General features: G+C 44.0%; 1 pseudogene; it reads left to right on the forward strand.

Annotated features, from left to right (window-relative positions):
* Nucleotides 1-1684: 1684 nt before the first annotated feature.
* LOC124034913 lies at nt 1685-6925 on the forward strand (annotated as a pseudogene).
* The last annotated feature ends 13244 nt before the right edge of the window (nt 6926-20169 follow it).

Raw genomic sequence — 20169 nt, forward strand, 5'->3', positions numbered from 1 at the left:
AGATTGATAAGATATATTCTGAAGTGGATGAGGTGAGGAAGAGGCACAGCATGATCCTGTCTGCACCCAATCCAGATCAGAGTAAGATGATCATCAATTAAAACCCTCTGTCAGACAGGCCTGCTGAGTGGCGCAGTGGTGTGCCACTAGAGATTCTGGGTTCGAGTCCAGGCTCTGTCGCAGCCAGGCCGTGACCGGGAGACCCATGGGGGGCGCACAATTGGCCCAGCGTTGTGTGGGTTAGTGGAGAGTTTGGCGGCAGGGATGTCCTTGTCCCATCGCGCACTAATAACTCCTGTGGCAGACTGGGCGGAGTGCATGGTGACACGGTCGCCAGGTGTATGGTGTTTCCTCCGGTCGCCAGGTGTATGGTGTTTCCTCCGGTCGCCAGGTGTATGGTGTTTCCTCCGGTCGCCAGGTGTATGGTGTTTCCTCCGGTCGCCAGGTGTATGGTGTTTCCTCCGGTCGCCAGGTGTATGGTGTTTCCTCCGACACATTGGTGCAGCTGGCAACCGGGTTAAGTGGGCATTGTGTCAAGAAGCACTGCGGATTGGTTGGGTTGTGTTTCGGAGGAGGCACGGCTCTCGACCTTCGCCTCTCCTGAGTCCGTACGTGAGTAGCAGTGATGAGGTCAATTGGATACCATTAAATAAATAAAGTGTATTAGGCTATTCCGCCACGTTCCCAAAGTGAAGAGGGTTTGAGATCTAGCTATGTTGTTGCTCCTCCCCTATTTGTTTTCAACATTTATTTTCTCTGTACTACTAAAGTATGCAATTTAAAGTGTTGAATTCAAAACTTTTGCATGACAAAATATAGGCCTTGGTATTTGCATGGTGACTTCTAAAGTCATAATAACAAAAATAAACAAACGTTCTTACTTCCTCTAACATCATTGCCCTCCTTCCGGAAGAAACACGTGACTCAATACAAATAGATGGCTCGGTGTCTGGAAGCCTGTATAGAAATCAATGCCATGGCCCAGCCTTCGTAGACCAATCTGTGGGTGGGCTTTGGCTGACCTCTCTAGCAGCAGCAGGGCCATTTTACTGAGGGCTTGGACAAGTTACGCTGTGCTTGTTCAGAGTTGATCCACTGTGGAGACTGAATAGGCATGAGGAGCTAATCAAGGTCTGCATGGACAAAGGCCCTCAGTTGACTCTATAATGCAACACAGCAGCATCAGTATTACCAGCAGAGTAAAACAGTATCAACCATCTGCTACACAATAATACTGACTGGGAATGTTAGTCATTTCAATGTAATTATGTTGAACCAACATGGAACAGTCATTGGAATTGACTTCTGCCCAGTGGGTGGTAGGTGTAGTCTTTCTTATCCATATAAATATGAAGAATAGGTTACTATTGTTATAGAAGCGTTGCCAGGTGATATGATTAATGCTAATATTTTTCCAGGACAATTTTGGAAATGTGCAATAATGCATTTATTTTCTGTCGCTGATATTTCCTAAAGAGAAGAAAGATGAACTTGACCGGTTGACCAATGAGATCACGAGCAATGCCAACTCTGTGAGAGTTAATCTAAAATAAAACCACCACCACGTACAGCACATTTAAACACATATTTTTTGATTTTTAGATTTAGAAAGGTAGATGTGGGAGATTTGTCTGAGGTGTTGTTATAGCTACTGTAATCACTGTTCTTTCTCTTCTCTGCTGCTATGGAGCAGAGCCTGCCCAAGGATGATGTTTCTAACAGGGCCTCAGTTGATTTCCGCATTCAAAAAACCCAGGTCAGGAAACAGTCTTCCTGAGACTCATTCTTCACATTTTTGCGAATTCTAAAAGGTTGTGATTAAGGGCAGAGAGATTCTTGGAGGCTAACGTACCTGTATACCATGTCTGCCACTAGGGCTGGGCGATATGTCGATATATATCATGTAAATATATTGTTTGATATTATGCTTTATTCTTTATTTCGTTGTGTCACAAATCACACTATTTATGGCAATATTTTTTGTCAATTGGATGTCGCTTTGCGTTCACACGTGCCGTGTGGAAGGACATTTGCAACACAAACAAACATGGAGGAGAGTGAACATGACACAGAGCACAGAGACCGTACCTAAAATAGGGGCTACTTCGGTCGCATGGACGTGGTTTGGGTATGAAAAATTCTGACACAGACATCTGCAAAAAATGCCGCAAGCCGGTCCTGACAACAGGCTCAAACACCACTAACCTCTTTTACCACCTACGCAAGAATCATGTAAAACATTACAGAGAGAGTCTACGGATGACATTTACATTTACATTTAAGTCATTTAGCAGACGCTCTTATCCAGAGCGACTTACAAATTGGTGCATTCACCTTATGACATCCAGTGGGACAGTCACTTACAATAGTGCATCTAAAACTTAGGGGGGGGGTGGGGTGAGAGGGATTACTTAACCTATCCTAGGTATTCCTTAAAGAGGTGGGGTTTCAGGTGTCTCCGGAAGGTGGTGATTGACTCCGCTGTCCTGGCGTCGTGAGGGAGTTTGTTCCACCATTGGGGGGCCAGGGCAGCGAACAGTTTTGACTGGGCTGAGCGGGAGCTGTACTTCCTCAGTGGTAGGGAGGCGAGCAGGCCAGAGGTGGATGAACGCAGTGCCCTTGTTTGGGTGTAGGGCCTGATCAGAGCCTGGAGGTACTGAGGTGCCGTTCCCCTCACAGCTCCGTAGGCAAGCACCATGGTCTTGTAGCGGATGCGAGCTTCAACTGGAAGCCAGTGGAGAGAACGGAGGAGCGGGGTGACGTGAGAGAACTTGGGAAGGTTGAACACCAGACGGGCTGCGGCGTTCTGGATGAGTTGAAGGGGTTTAATGGCACAGGCAGGGAGCCCAGCCAACAGCGAGTTGCAGTAATCCAGACGGGAGATGACAAGTGCCTGGATTAGGACCTGCGCCGCTTCCTGTGTGAGGCAGGGTCGTACTCTGCGGATGTTGTAGAGCATGAACCTACAGGAACGGGCCACCGCCTTGATGTTAGTTGAGAACGACAGGGTGTTGTCCAGGATCACGCCAAGGTTCTTGGCGCTCTGGGAGGAGGACACAATGGAGTTGTCAACCGTGATGGCGAGATCATGGAACGGGCAGTCCTTCCCCGGGAGGAAGAGCAGCTCCGTCTTGCCGAGGTTCAGCTTGAGGTGGTGATCCGTCATCCACACACATCCACACTGATATGTCTGCCAGACATGCAGAGATGCGATTCGCCACCTGGTCATCAGATGATGAGACCCAATACAGTACAGTCGAGAGCTCAAAACAAACCCACGACTCAGACGTTGCAAGAGGCTTTTGCCCGCGACACAGCATATGGCAAAGAATCAGGAAGATGGAAGAGATAACAGCTGCAGTTACAACTTACATCTGCAAAGACAAAGACATGGCCCCAATTTACACGGTTGAGAAACAGGGGTTTTGTGAGTTGGTGCCAACACTCGAACCAAGGTACCAAATGGCAATTTGTTGAGTATAATTCAAAATGTAATAAAAAATAGGCCTTTACATGTGGTCATTTTATGTAAACTATTTATTCATTGAATTTACAGAAAATGTGTATATCGTGATACGTTCACGTTATCGTGAAGTGAAATGACCTACATTTGAAGTCGGAAGTTTACATACACCTTAGCCAAATACATTTAACTCAGTTTTTCACAATTCCTGACATTTAATCCTAGTAAAGTTCCCTGTCTTAGGTCAGTTAGGATCACCACTTTATTTTAAGAATGTGAAATGTCAGAATATAATAGTAGAGAGAATGATTTATTTAAGCTTTTATTTCTTTCATCACATTCCCAGTGGGACAGAGGTTTACATACACTCAATTAGTATTTGGTAGCATTGCCTTTAAATAGTTTAACATGGGTCAAATGTTTCGGGGATCTTTCCACAAGCATACCACAATAAGTTGTGTGAATTTTGGCCCATTCCCCCTGACAGAGTTGGTGTAACTGAGTCAGGTTTGTAGGCCTCCTTGCTTGCACACGCTTTTTCAGTTCTGCCCACAAATGTTCTATGGGATTGAGGTCAGGGCTTTGTGATGGCCACTCCAATACCTTGACTTTGATGTCCTTAAGCCATATTGCCACATCTTTGGAAGTATGCGTGGGGTCAATGTCCATTTGGAAGACCCATTTGCGACCAAGCTTTAACTTCCTGCCTGATGTCTTCAATATATCCACATAATTTTCCTACCTTATGATGCCATCTATTTTGTGAAGTGCACCAGTCCCTGCTGCAGAAAAGCACCCCCACAACATGATGCTGCCACCCCCGTGCTCCACGGTTGGGATGGTGTTCTTCGGCTTGCCAGCCTCCCCCTTTTTCCTCCAAACATAACGATGGTCATTATGGCCAAACAATTCTATTTTTGTTTCATCAGACCAGAGGACATTTCTCCAAAAAGTACGATCTTTGTCCCCATGTGCAGTTGCAAACCGTAGTCTGGCTTTTTTATGGCGGTTTTTGCAGTGGCTTCTTCCTTTCAGGTTATGTCGACATAGGACTCGTAGATAGATACTTTTGTACCTGTTTCCTCCAGCATCTTCACAAGGTCCTTTGCTGTTGTTCTGGGATTGATTTGCACTTTTTTCACCAAAGTATGTTCATCTCTAGGAGACAGAACGCGTTTCCTTCCTGAGCGGTATGACGGCTGCGTGGTACCATGGTGTTTATACTTGCATACTATTGTTTGTACAGATGAAAGTGGTACCTTCAGGCATTTGGAAATTGCTCCCAAGGAAGAACCAGACCTGTGGAGGTCTACAATTTTTCTTCTGAGGTCTTGGCTGATTTCTTTTAATTTTCCCATGATGTCAAGCAAAGATGCACTGAGTTTGAAGGTAGGCCTTGAAATACATCCACAGGTACACCTCCAATTGACTCAAATGATGTCAATTAGCCTATCAGAAGCTTCTAAAGACATGACATCATTTTCTGGAATTTTCCAAGCTGTTTAGAATAGTCAGTAAACTTCTGACCCACTGGAATTGTGAATTATAAATGAACTAAACAATTGTTGGAAAAATGACTTGTGTCATGCACAAAGTAGATGTCCTAACCGACTTGCCAAAACTACAGTTTGTTAACAAGGAATTTGTGGAGTGTTTGAAAAAGGAGTGTTAATCACTCCAACCTAAGTGATTGTAAAACTTCCGACTTCAACTGTATATGTATATGAGAGTTTGACCATATCGCCCAGCCCTATCTGCCACCATATTTTGACATGGCTGTTTGACAGCTCACCCTTTCAAAAGTTTGAGCCTTTATCCGCTTTACTGTTGCTAGTGGTTGAAGCTCTCTTTCCTCTATCCTCTCCTTACCTTACCCCCTCTAACCCCACAGCACACGGTGCTCTCCAGGAAGTTTGTGGATGTCATGACTCAGTACAACGAGAAACAATTGAAGGATCCAGAGACAGCTGGAGATAAGTGAGTCACAAACTGGGCCAGCAGCAGGGCAGACAGGAACACGGAAAGGAAACCCGATCACACCAAGCAGCTTTCTTCCCCACGAATAATAACACATCGGCTACAGTGTTCACAATTCCAATCAAACTATCATATGATTGCCTATTGCCTATCGTCAGATAGCACAACGATTCCGGTTCCACTCTATGTTATTGTTTATTGTCATGGTATGGATAATGAGGCCATTAGACCAATCAGACTACGGCCACATAAAATATAGGATGATAGTCAAGGATTTGGCTTGAGATGCTAAAGAGACTAGCTGTAAAGAAACCATGGCAGAAACATATGTATTGTTCATATGGAGTATTTGTCTTGAATGAGAATAATTGATGATGACAAAAATAGATAACCTCTCCAGTCCCTTAGGATACTCCTAATGAAAATCTCTACTACTGCAGACTCCAGATGGAAGAGAAGTGTGTTAGTGTTGTCTCTACACCTGTCTATAGAGAATCTGCTCACATGGCCGGTGGTGGGCTCATGGCTGTGATTTATAGTAATCATTGATCATAGGTTATATACATAGTGTATTCACTGGGGTGGAAGGGCTTACATGATCCCGGGTTGTTTGTAAGCCACTGTGGGGTTGACCATGTTAGGCAGTGAGGGTTGATTCCCTCTGAGGAATAGCCGCCATGGTCATAACACAGTGGTTATGACTACAGAGACTATTCTCCCCATTGAAAAGAGAGAATATGTTTTTTTGTTTTCTGCTGATGCTTTAGCACCTGTCTGGTGAAAGTATTTTCTTTCCTGGATCTAGCTGGGAGAGGGACTAGCAATGAGGAACTGGACAACATGCTGGAGAGTGGAAACTCAATCTGGAGGAGGAACCTCAATCTCCAGCTTTTGTTGGGTGCTACTTCCTCATTTCCATTATTTTCTTAGGACAAATCAGACAACTACCAACACTATCTAGTATACCAAGATAACTCAGGTGGTGGTTTGAACGTATTCCAAAACAAATAATATTCTATGTAAATGCAACACCAATCATCCCATATGTATGTATTTGAATGAATTATGCTGTCGTCCTGTCTCCCAACCCCTCCCTCAGATTATTTTGGACTCTCAGATCACGCGGCAGGCCGAGAATGAGATTGAGTCACGGCACCAGGGTATCATCAACCTGGAGTCCAGCATCAGGGAGCTCCATACCATGTTCATGGACATGGCCATGCTGGTGGAGAATCAGGTATTGTAGCGTAGTACTGTAAAGCTTTCCAGAATATTATTCGTTCTGTTTTTTGTCAAAACTATATGGAACTCATGTGGTGTCTAAAAGGGGGATATGGTCAACAACAAGAGAAGAATGTCTCCAACGCAGCCGAGTACATAGGCCGTGCCAAAGAGGAGACCAAAAAAGCTGTGAGATACTAGAAAAAATCCCAGAGGGTAAGTCTCCATTTCCCCAAACGGAAGGTCACATGGTGTATCTTGTAATAATACTATATAATAGTGATCAAGTTAAGACTCTTTTAACCAATGCAATAGCTCTGAATGGTTTGGTCAGAAGAATAATATTATTTCAGTATTATATACTGATAAGATTTAATGCATTGGTTATACATGCCATATTTACTAGGGCTGGGAATTGCCAAGGACCTCACGATGTGACGATATTATCTTGATACTTAGGTGCCGATATGATATTTGTGTCAGGCTTGGAAGAGTGATGGGTGTGGAGTCAGGCGCAGAGAGCAGAGGATTCGGAAAAAACACTTTATTCCGTACAATCACAGTGCACAAAGAGGGTGACGCCGAACACAGGCGTAAAACACTCCAAAATGTGGTACATACGCTGTACAGCGGAAAATCCAAAAGACAGGAACACTCCTGGACCAAAGACAGCAAACAAGCCCGAACACAGACAGGCTAACTGAACTTAAATAACCCCAACCCAAAACCCCAAACAAGCCCGAACACAGGCAGGCTAACTGAACTTAAATAACCTCAACCCAAAAGCCCAAACACGCACGAACACAGGCGGGCTAACTGAATTTAAATAACCCCAGCCCAAAACCGCAAACAAGGAACAGGTGAAACCAATTAGACCAAGGAAAAGGGATCGGTAGCAGCTAGTAGACCGGCAACGATGACTGCCGAGCGCCACCTGAACGGGACGGGGAGCCACCTTCGGTAATATTCGTGACAATTTGTGATTCAATACTATGATTTTATTGCTCACTATATACACGTAATAATACCCTGATATGTAACTATCAATTTTTTCCCCCCATCACTAATATCTAATGTCTAAATTGAATGTCAAAATGTCTCCATGTCCCAAATCCACAGGCATTGACAGAATATTGTTTTCACTAAAATCAGTGTAGTGTTTTGGGTCATGCACTATCAACCTAATCTAACCACTTTGTTTCTGTCCTTGGCAGAAACTCTTCATCTTTGGCTTTGTTCTATTGATACTGCACACTGTCATTGCACTAATCGTTGGGCTGTCTGTTGGACTAACCAATCCCCTGTATGAGTCCTGTCCTGCTATCTGTCTGAGGTAACTGCTTCTGTAAATTTCATCAACATCACATTCAACACCTTTCATTTACTTTTTTTAACACAATGAGGTACTGTACTTGATAGAAGTTGATGTTAGGCTTGGGCAGTATCCAGATTTTAATATTATCATACCGTCCTTCTCTTATCCTGGCATTTACGGTATTACAGGCATAGCACACAAGGATTTGCTAAAAATGCAAGAAAGGCCTATTGGACCTGTATTACCAGAATGCTAACACAATTAGCACAAACTAATAGCAAAATCACAATGACACTGTGCTAACAAACTAATTGCAAAGACAGGCAAATCTGGCTCATAAAGTTATAAATTGTGCAAATAAACAAAGTTGTGATGAATGCTTTTCTGAAGGAAGAGCAGCATGTGTAGCAGAATAATGAGAACAAAAACTAGAAGGAAGCACAGGGATAAAATGAGCTCTTCCAGAGGCATTTGACTTCTGGCAGAAAGTAATTCTAAGATATCTGATGGCAAACATTTAGTAGTGAATTGCATACAAGTTTAACTTCATCACCTCATGTGCTCTGCACAACAGAGACTCGCCGATTGATATAGAATGCTATGGACTCACCAGCTCCCGCTTTCTCCCGTTGTGCTATTTATAAACAAACACATGGCTGGCTCAACTGTACTGGGGAACTACGGAAACTTCATCATGTAAAATAATGTGACAGGTGATATGAAGAACGCAATCTTCTTTATATCCTAACGTATTGCACAAGTTGACTGCAGGTGTTAGCTTAAAAAGTAGCAACAAATATTCAAATTTATTGAAAAACTTTTAATAAATAGTTTTGACGGTATTAAAAAACCATCCCAGGTATATACGGTATACTTGTCACGGATCCCCCCCGGTACTGCTGCTCATTCTGTTCACCAGTTCCGGAGGTCTACGTCACCGGCTTTCTAGGCTTCACTGAACGGGATTCATTATCATCAACCCCGGTCTTGTCTGATTACACACACCTGGTTCCCATTTCCCCTGATTAGTATGTTATATATGTGCCCTCTGTTCCCTCTGTCGGTTATTGTTCCCATGTCCGTTGGTGGTGTGAGTACCTATGCGTTGGTGCAGCTGTTATGCGGCGTGCTTTATATATTGTGTATTACGGGTATCGTCCCGTGTCGTTCAACAAGGTTTACCCTCGCTCTTTTGTTTGTGTACAAACCAGTGTTTTTGTATATGTGTTTGTTTTGGGTTCATTCAAAATCCCTGCGCCTGTCTCCAAATCCTTTATACCAGCGCGACAATACTGCCCAAGCCTAGTTGATGTTGAATCACAGTAATGGGTCAGTTTCCCAAGTAAGCACTAATTGCCTACTACTAATTGGTTGATGATGACATTGGAAACACTTATCTTCCACAATTTGTTTTTACTACAAAACATAGAAACGTGCCGTTTTCACATACTGTATGTTGATGTTGGGGTAGTTCTGGAGAGGATGAATAAGTAGGAAGTAGGAAATTGCATGGATTTTGACCATTACAGAGTAGGTGGGCATTTCTCAAAAAAGGCTTTTCATATTTCATGGCTTTTAGAAAGGGCTCACAGAGCTTGTTTTTCCACTCACTGCTGTCTCTCAGTATTAGTTATGAAGATGAGAATGTTATTGAAGAATTACAGACCAAATTGAAGTGTCTTGAGTTTTGTTTGCATGTTCTACAGTCTTGTAAAGATAGGGGGTGACTGTGACAGGCAATGTAACATCCATAAGGTTTTACATTTGGGGGGGGTAGAAATTGCACCTTTACATCAGATCATCTTGAAACTTTCTCTGTAAAGTACAATTTCATCAAGGTTTTATATTGTCTATAATTGGTTTCTCTCTTTTTGTCAGTGTCCTTTTTTCAGCGTTATATCTCTAATATCCATAACGGTTGTGGATGTGATGGATAGTGATGTATCATAACTTAGCTTCTTAGCTATCTTGTTTTCTGATGTATTCTTTGGACTTTTATTGAAGCAATTGTTGATATCTTGAGAAATGATGTGTTCTAGCTAAGATTCTCTTGGAAAATATATGTTGAAAGGCATTTCTCCTATATGGCAGTACTGTTTCTTTTAGAACTGTGAATAGTCCTGGAGTGTATTTTTTTTTCAAATGAAGGCCAGCATCCCGGAGTTGCCTCTTCACTGTTGACGTTGAGACTGGTGATTTGCGGGTACTATTTAATGAAGCTGCCAGTTGAGGACTTGTGAGGTGTCTGTTTCTCAAACTAGACACTCTAATGTACTTATCCTCTTGCTCAGTTGTACACCGGGTCCTCACACTCTTTCTATTCTGGTTAGAGCCAGTTTGCTCTGTTTTGTGAAGGGAGTAATACACAGGGGTGTACGAGATCTTCAGTTTCTTGTCAGGTTTTCACATGAAATAGCCTTCATTTCTCAGAACAAGAATAGATTGACGAGTTTCAGAAGAAAGTCTTTATTTCTGGCCATTTTGAGCCTGTAATCGAACCCACAAATGCTGATGATCCAGATACTCAACTAGTCTAAAGAAGGCCAGTTTTATTGCTTCAGAGCAACAGTTTTCAGCTTTGCTAACATAATTGGAAAAGGGTTTTCTAATGATCAATTAGCCTTTTAAAATAATAAACTTGGATTAGCTAACACAACGTGCCATTGGAATGTAGGAGTGACGGTTGCTGATAATGGGCCTCTGTACGCCTATGTAGATATTCCATAAAAAAATGGTAGTTTCCAGCTACAATAGTCATTTACAACATTAACAATGTCTACACTGTATTTCTGATCAATTTGTTGTTATTTTAAGGGGCAATTGTTTTTGCTTTTCTTTCAAAAACAAGGACAATTGTAAGTGACCCCAAAATTCTGAACGGTAGCGTATATATTTTTGAAAATAATCTTTGGGATGGTAAAATGTTTTCAAGGCCAACCTAAACAACTAAAACCAAATATAAAGGTAATGTAGCTATATCTTTTTCAAATAAGATCAGCTTTGAGAACTAACAATCACTAGAATAAAAACTAGACTGTCCCTGACTATCTAAAATTCCCCAAGTGTCATGGCATGGGGCCCCCATGTTTGAGTCATTCAGATACAATAAGAACCCGGCAAAAGCCATGGAAAAAAGTGTGGAATTAACTTTAATACTGTAGAATTATATCTCTGCCCATGGAAAATTGTGTATAATCCAAGGGATTTTATGCTATGATATTTAAACCAAATACCATTACCCTATTGGATTTATAACCTGCCCTCGATTATGAAAAACTGTGTTTCTATTATGGAACTTGTTTATTTTCCATTTACGGAGGAAACAAAAACTGTTGAAAATGCAAATTGCTGAAGAGAAAATGGAGAGAAAAGGATGTGATGTTTACTTCTGGCTTAATGAGCAGTCTGCACAAAGTGCTTGACTTTTGTGTCATCAGGCAAACAGGATTAGTGGAGGCAGGTCCCCAGAGGGTTTATACTTTTAAATGGGTAAAGGGAAACTTCAGAGGTGGAACCAAAGCCAAATGTCATTGAACTTCTACACAAGCTAAAGTATACAAATGCCATACACCAGATGTGGTTGCCAGTTTATTGAAATGAGAAGTGATCTTATGAACTCTAAAGATGGTCTGTTTGACCATCTATTTTTTTACATTCACAGTATGTCAATCAGATTCGTTAGACTGCACCTTGTAGATGTCCTTTGGTACAGGAACAATCTGAATCATACTTTTCTTGTGTTCAGAAAACTAAACACTTAGTTGCCACATCTCACTTACTCAAAGATGCTTATTGGGTAGAATATTGTATTTTGCCATCCCCTCATACCTGCTCTCTGTTCATGTGGAATTGCGATGAAATAATGAAACAAATATTGAACTCACCAAGAGCAATTCAACTACCTGTGACAAAGTCGGGGAAGGTGCAGAGACTTGCACAAGGGCCTTCGTATGCTAGACAAGGAGAATGTGAATGTGTCTGTCACGTTTGCTGGAATAATGATCGGACCAACGTGCAGTATGATCTGGGTTCCACATCTTTATTCAGTGAAACGCACAAAACAATAAAGCAAGAACGAAACGTGACGACAATGAAGTGCTGACATATAACTACCCATAAACAATATCCCCAAAGGTGCGGACCCCGACCGCAAAACCTGAAACCAAAAGGGAGGGTTAGGGGTGGTGTCTAGTGTCGGTGGCGGCTCTTTTGCAGGACGAAGAACCCTCTCATCCTGCGGATCCGGCAGCATCGGGGGTGGCTCTGGTGCGGGCCGAAGAACCCGCTCACCATGCGGATCCAGCCATGGACCCAGGCTGAACACTGTGCGTGGACTGGACCGAGGAAGGTTCCTGCCATGGAGCGGGACTGGACACCGGCTCTGGCCTGGACATCGATGCAGAGGAAGACTCCTGCCATGGAGCGGGACTGGACGCCGTGCTTGGACTGGGCATCGGCGCAGAGGAAGTCTCCTGACCTAGAGCTGGAGGTTCTGGACCGTGGACTGTCGCAGGAGGTTACAGACAGTGGACCGTCGCAGGAGATTCCGGACCGTGGACTGTCTCAGGAAGCTCTGGACTGGAGACCGTCGCCGGAAGCTCTGGACTGGGGACCGTCGCCGGAAGCTCTGGACTGGGGACCGTCGCCGGAAGCTCTAGACTGGGGACCGTCGCCGGAAGCTCTAGACTGGGGACCGTCGCCGGAAGCTCTGGACTGGGGACCGTCGCCGGAAGCTCTGGACTGGGGACCGTCGCCGGAAGCTCTGGACTGGAGACCGTCGCCGGAAGCTCTAGACTGGGGACCGTCGCCGGAAGCTCTGGACTGAGGACCGTCGCCGGAAGCTCTGGACTGGGGACCGTCGCCTGAAGCTCTGGACTGGGGACCGTCGCCGGAAGCTCTGGACTGGGGACCGTCGCCGGAAGCTCTGGACTGGGGACCGTCGCCTGAAGCTCTGGACTGGGGGCCGTCGCCTGAAGCTCTGGACTGGGGATCGTCGCCTGAAGCTCTGGACTGGGGAAGCGCACTGGAGGCCTAATGCGTGGGGCCGGCACAGGTGGCACCGGACTGGTGACACGCACCTCAGAGCGAGTGCGAGGAGCAGGCACAGGACGTACCGGACTGGGAAGGCACACTTGAGGGAGAGTGCGAGGAGCAGGCACAGGACGTACCGGACTGGGGACACGCACTTCAGGGAGAGTGCGAGGAGCAGGCACATAACGTACGGATGATGAGCAGAACACACTTGAACAACATCTCTCTAATCTTACTCTCTCCCAACTTCGCCATTGTCTCTCTGACAGTCTCTGGCTCTTCCCTCTGCTCATCCGCCAGCTCCATGTGCCTCCCCCAAAAGAACTTGGGGTTGTCCTTGGGCTTTCTGTAGCCGCGAACCCTGTTATCGTCGCTCTCCTCCATTATCTCCTTCCGTCTGTTGCCAAGGAAGGGTTTCACATCTCCCCATCACTTCTTCCCATGTCCTTCCCTCTTTAGGCACGCTGCTTGGTCCTGGTTTGATGGGATATTCTGTTACGTTCGCTGGAATAATGATCTGGGTTCCACATCTTTATTTAGTGGAATGCACAAAACAATAAAGCAAGAACGAAACGTGACGACAATGGAGTGCTGACATATAACTACCTATAAACAATATCCCACAAAACACAGGTGGAAATATGCTACTTAAATATGATCCCCAATTAGAGACAACGATAGCCAGTTGCCTCTAATTGGGAATCATACCTAATACCAACATAGAAAACAAAACTAGAACCCCACATAGAAAATATAAACTAGACTAACCCCCCAGTCACCCTGACATAGAAAATAAGGACTCTCTGGTCAGGATGTGACAGTGTCCGTGCTGTTGAGAAACTTAATGGTTTCTTTATTGTGCCTTTATTGTGCCTTTTTCTGATGTTTTTCTTGCCAAGGATTGAAGAGGGTGAACATGAGAAACACAACATTCAGAATTTAATGGCAATAGCCAAAGGGGAAAGTTACATAATGCAGAAGGCCATTGTGCCAGGAGGAGCAGAACAGCAACTGGAAGAAACCAAATGCACCTGACCTATGACTATATGCAACTGAAGATGAGACCAGAAAGCACTGGGCATTTCAATATGACAAGTCATAAGGTACGTTTCAGATAACAATCTGGATTGTAATGAGGGAAAATACTTAAAAGTCAGATTGGAGGTGGCCTGTAATGTGCATTGTAATGACCAGGTGTGAGTCTGCCTGCAGCTCAATCAATTCTTCTCCGTCATCGCCACGGCCGTTTACATCCAACCTCAACCCGAAACCTCGACGGCCCTCAAAGAACTTCACTGGACTTTATGCAAACTGGAAACCACACATCCTGAGGGTGCATTTATTGTAGCTGGGGATTTTAACAAAGCAAATCTGAGGACTAGGCTGCCGAAATTCTATCAACATATTGACTGTTCCACTCGCGCTACTATGACTCTCGACCATTGCTATTCAAACTTCTGGGATGCTTACAAGGCCCTCCCCCGCCCTCCTTTCGGAAAATCTGACCACGATTTCATCTTGCTCCTCCGGTCCTATAGGCAGAAACTCAAACAGGAAGTGCCCGAGCTTCGTACTATTCAACGCTGGTCTGACCAATCGGAATCCACGCTTCAGGATTGTTTTGATCACATGGACTGAGATATGTTCTTGGTAGAGTGGTCGAAAATAATCTAGACGCATACATGGATACTGTGACTGAGTTTATCAGGAAGTGTATAGGAGATGTAGTACCCACTGTAACTATTAAAACCTACCCTAACCAGAAACTGTGGATAGATGGTAGCATTCGTGCGAAACTGAAAGAACCACCGCATTTAAGAATGGCAAGGCGACTGGTAATATGGCAGAATATAAACAGTGTAGTTATTCACTTCGCAAGGCAATCAAACTAGCTAAACGTCACTATAGAGAAGATAAATTGGAGTCGCAATTCAACGGCTCAGAGACGTACAGTATTGTGCAAAAGTTTTAGGCAGGTGTGAAAAAATGCTGTAAAGTAAGAATTATTTTGAAAATATACATGTTAATAGTTTGGATTTATCAATTAATAAAATGCAAAGTCTACATCAAATCAATATTTGGTGTGACCACCCTTTGCCTTCAAAGCAGCATCAATTCTGCGAGGTTCACTTGCACACAGTTTTTGAAGGAACTCGGCACGTATGTTGGCCCAAACATCTTGGAGAACTAATCACCGTTCTTCTTTGGATTTAGGCAGCCTCAGAAGCTTCTCTCTCTTCATGTAATCCTAAACAGACTCGATGATGTTGAGATCAGGGCTCTGTGGGGGCCGTACCATCACTCCCAGGACTCCTTGTTCTTCTTTACGCTGAATTTAGTTCCTTTAAATAAAACAAATAAAAAATCACCTTTATTTAACCAGGTAGGCAAGTTGAGAACAAGTTCTCATTTACAATTGCGACCTGGCCAAGATAAAGCAAAGCGGTTCGACACATACAACAACACAGAGTTACACATGGAGTAAAACAAACATACAGTCAATAATACAGTAGAAACAAGTCTATATATGATGTGAGCAAATGAGGTTAGATAAGGGAGGTAAAGGCAAAAAAAAGGCCATGGTGGCAAAGTAAATACAATATAGCAAGTAAAACACTGGAATGGTAGATTTGCAGTGGAAGAATGTGCAAAGTAGAAATAAAAATAATGGGGTGCAAAGGAGCTAGCTAAATAAATAAATAAATAAATAAATAAATAAAATAAAATAAATACAGTAGGGAAAGAGGTAGTTGTTTGGGCTAAATTATAGGTGGGCTTATGTACAGGTGCAGTAATCTGTGAGCTGCTCTGACAGCTGGTGCTTAAAGCTAGTGAGGGAGATAAGTGTTTCCAGTTTCAGAGATTTTTCCTAATGACTTTCATTGTATGTTTGGGGTCATTGTCATGCTGCAGAATACATTTGGGGCCAATCAGATGCCTCCCTGATGGTATTGCACGATGGATAAGTATCTGCCTGTACTTCTCAGCATTGAGGAGACCAATAATTCTGCTCTATTTGCAGAAATGCAGCCCCAAACTTGCAAGGAACTTCCACCATGCTTCACTGTGCCTGCAGACACTCATTTGTGTACCGCTCTCCAGCCCTTCGGTGAACAAACTGACTTCTGCTACAGGCAAATATTTCAAATTTTGACTCATCAGCCAGAGCACTTGCTGCCATTTTTCTGAACCCCAATTCCTGTGTTTTCGTGCATAGTTGAGTCCAGGGTCCCACTGTTTTCTGCCAATAATTTTTGGCTTTCCTGTGACATCGGGTGCTGTAGGTGTCATGGAGGGCAGGTAGTTTGCCCCCGGTGATGCTTTGTGCAGACCGCACCACCCTCTGTAGAGCCTTGCGGTTGAGTGCGGTGCAGTTGCCGTACCAGGCGGTGAGACAGCCCAACAGGATCAAAGGAGGGACCGAGAGACTGAAAAACAGCTTCTATGTCAAGGACATCAGACTGTTAAACAGCCATCACTAACACGTTAGAGGCTACTGCCAATAGGCATAGACTAGGAATCACTCGACACTAAGGAATGGGACACTAGTCACTTTAATAATGTTTCCATATCTGGCATAACTCATCTCATATGTATATACTGTATACTATTCTACGGTATCTTAGTCACTTAATGTTTACATCTGGCATTACTCATCTCATGTGTATTATAAACAAATGTGAACCTTTATTTTACTAGGCAAGTCAGTTAAGAACAAATTCTTATTTTCAATGACGGCCTAGGAACAGTGGGTTAACTGCCTGTTCAGGGGCAGAACGTCAGCTCGGAGATTCGATCTTGCAACCTTTTGGTTACTAGTCCAACACTCTTAACAGCTAGGCTATCTGCTGCCCCATATATATACTGTTATATATACTTATAGTATATTATATATACTGTTTTCTATACTATTCTATGGTATCTCATTCACTTAATAATGCTTACATATCTTGCATTACTCATTTCAAATGATATATACTGTTTTTCTATACTATTCTACTGTATCTTAGTCTGTTCCGCTCTGACATCGCTCATCCATATGTACAGTATATAGTCTTAATTCATTCCTACTTTGTTGTGTCATTTGTTAGATATGACTTGTTAGATATTACTGCACTGTCGGAGCTAGAAGCATTTTGCTACACCCGAAATAACATCTGCTAATCACGTGTATGTGACCAATGAAATTTGATTCGTTCATGTGTGAGGTCATAGTGCCAGAGCGTTAAGCAGCAGTTGTGCAATGGAGACTGTCAATTGGGAATGCAGAGAGGGTCCTGCTAGAGGAAGGGTGGGAGGGCACTAAACAGAGAAAAAGAGCTGCTGTGGTTGCTAGGCAGCCGAGCAGAGGAGAGAGAGAGCATATCTATCTGTTTTGGGCTCTGTTCATTCCCTCCCTTCCCCTCTAGTGCGCAGTACCATAGTCAGCCAGAGGTGGCAGCTTCAGCATGTGTTTTCTCCTCCTCTTCCCTCTTTCTCCCAATAGGGGAAGAACCCAGGACGGCACAAATAATCTCCTTTAATACCCTCCTGCGCTTGATTTCCCCATCTGGGATTGGATGGTAATGTTCTTGCTGTTGTTTGGGGTAGCCGATTGGTCGTGTCCGCTGTGCAGTGAGAGAGTGTTTGCCTGGTTGGGGCTTGGGGTATCCTCTTTAGAATAATGACCCATGAGGTGCCTGGGCAGAGTCTGTGCCTGGGCAGAGTCTCAGTGTCAGTTTACAAAACAAATTATGGAGAAAGACGGCAACAGAGCAGGGAGGAATGAGCAGGGGGAGGCCACAGCCAAACAGAACCTCATTTGACCTTGTCACCTTCAATCATGGCTTCTCATCAGCTGTGGGGAGATTGGCTGGCTGTGGGGGGGGGTGCTAAAAGGACATATGGACATATCCACTCTCTGTAATTGGAGAGAGTAAAGAGGAAGAGAGAGAAATGACAGTGATTCAAGGCAGCGACTGAGAGCCATCCTAGAGAGAGTCCTGCTGTGTACTGCACTGCCTCTGCACCCCTGCGTGCCTGTGTCTGTGTGAGTAAGCGTGTGTGTGTGAGAGAGCAAGAGGAGAGAGGGAGCGAGGGGGGGGGGGCGTGTAGATGTGTGTGCTCTGCTGCACAGCCACGGTAGTGTGAGCCGAATGATGCTCTCTGGCTGTCTCTCTCCATGCTGCCTGGCTGTGCCGCTCTCTGCTGCCGCGCAGCGCTGATGAAACATTTTAAGCTGCAGCGGACACACACAGCCTGACCAACCACCCGCTTCCCTGCCACGGCCATCGTCTTGGTTCTACCACCTGCTGATGGTCTGACACAGTAGGACACTGCTGCCTCTGCTCCTACAACAGGCCAATAAAGCGACAGGACTGCAGCTCGTGAGGTACTGTCAAGCCCCCTCTGTTTTTCTCTACAGGCTGCACTGTACTGGCGTTTTTTCTACTGCTGCTGATGTTGCTGCAGAAGCACTGTGCTGCTGGGGGAATGATGATCATAACATGCCTCTGTGTCACGGCTCAGCTGCTCTGCAGTGCTCTACATGGATCTCTGCTATATCTAGACCCAAGAAGAAGGATGCAGAGTATTCCAGCAGGACCAAATAGAATGCTAGCAGTCAGAGGATGTACTGTAGACTAGCTTTAGCATGTTCGGAGAGGATCTGGAGGGATGTTCTATACGATTCCTGTGCTCTGGAGTTGAAATGATTGGAGGACACTAGTGTTTGTGTAGTGTGGTAGTGAAGACTTTAGGGACTGTAGTGTTCGTGCTAGTAGTGTTTGGTGCTAATATGCAAGGGAAGACACATTGTGTTCGTGTGCTGGGGAAGTTGATTAGGAGACTGTGTGTATTAGATGTGTTTTTTTTGTAGGGGATGATATGAATGGGAAACAGTCTAAGTGACAATTAGAGGAAAGCCTATTGGTCAGTTTTAGTGGATTTAGAAATGCTTGTTTTATTAGTGGTCAATGTGTTAGTGTTCATCACTTGTGAGAAATTAGAGGACTCCTGGTATTACAGTTTGTGGTAAAGGGGTTGAATAATTAGCGGTTTGACGTTTGTCATGAATCTTTCCCTGGAGGCTGCAGAAGTGGGCGATTCCCGCTACATGTTCCGGGTGCAAATATGAATGAAAAGGAAAAGGTATATTTTGGTCTTAATTTAAGGTTAGCAGTGTGGTTAAGGTTAGGATAAGGTTTAAAATTGTGGCTGTGCCAGCTAGTGAACACTCTGCAGAGATGCCTCCAGAACAATATTCATGACAATAAATACCACCCTGCGAATAATTAAGGGGTATGATGTCAGTGTTTCATTTGTACTTACTGAATTAGGGTACAACCTCGTTTGGTTGGTAAGTTGATTTTTAGGGGACATAGCTTTAATGGGGTGGCACTGTGGCTGGCATTGGTCCCACTGGGCACACACGTAATTTCAATGAATTTATGTTGAGCCAACGTGGAATAGATGTGGGGTGTGTCTTCTCAGGGATTCATTCAGCGTCGAGCAGCACTTTTTTTTTGAGCGATAGCAGAGATGAGAGAAAAAGAAAAGAACAACTGTATTTTAGTGTGTGTGCGATAGAGAGAATGTGCGTGTTTGTGTGAATGAGTTCTGTCTGCCTCCCAAGGTCGCTTCTCTGAAGAGGTCCCATAATTAGGGATGTCACTCTCCACCAATCACCTGGGGTGTGAGAGAGTAGTCCTCCACCCCTCAGCCTCATTCACAGCTCCACCTGCCCACTTTGACAAGGAAACATGATCATTTATCATCTCAGTTACTGTCCCTAAAATGCTATCAAGCTTGTTTTCATCACAGTGCATTCAGAAAGTATTCAGACCCCTTGACTTTTCTACATTTTGTTACATTACAGCCTTATTCTGAAATTGATTAAATAATATTTATTTCTCATCAATTTACACACAATACCCCATAAGGACAAAGTGAAATATAAAATATTTAAACAGAAATACCTTATTTACATAAGTATTCAGAAACTTTGGTGTGAGACTCAAAATTGAGCTCGGGTGCATCCTGTTTCCATAAATCATCCTTGAGATGTTTCTACAACTTAATTGGAGTCCACCTGTGGTACATTCAATTGATTGGACATGATTTGGAAAGGTAAGTACAGAGAGATCCTTGATGAAAATTTACTCCAGAGTGCTCAGGACCTCAG

This window comes from Oncorhynchus gorbuscha, linkage group LG05 (genome assembly GCF_021184085.1).
Source record: "Oncorhynchus gorbuscha isolate QuinsamMale2020 ecotype Even-year linkage group LG05, OgorEven_v1.0, whole genome shotgun sequence".
Taxonomy (NCBI): Eukaryota; Metazoa; Chordata; class Actinopteri; order Salmoniformes; family Salmonidae; genus Oncorhynchus; species Oncorhynchus gorbuscha.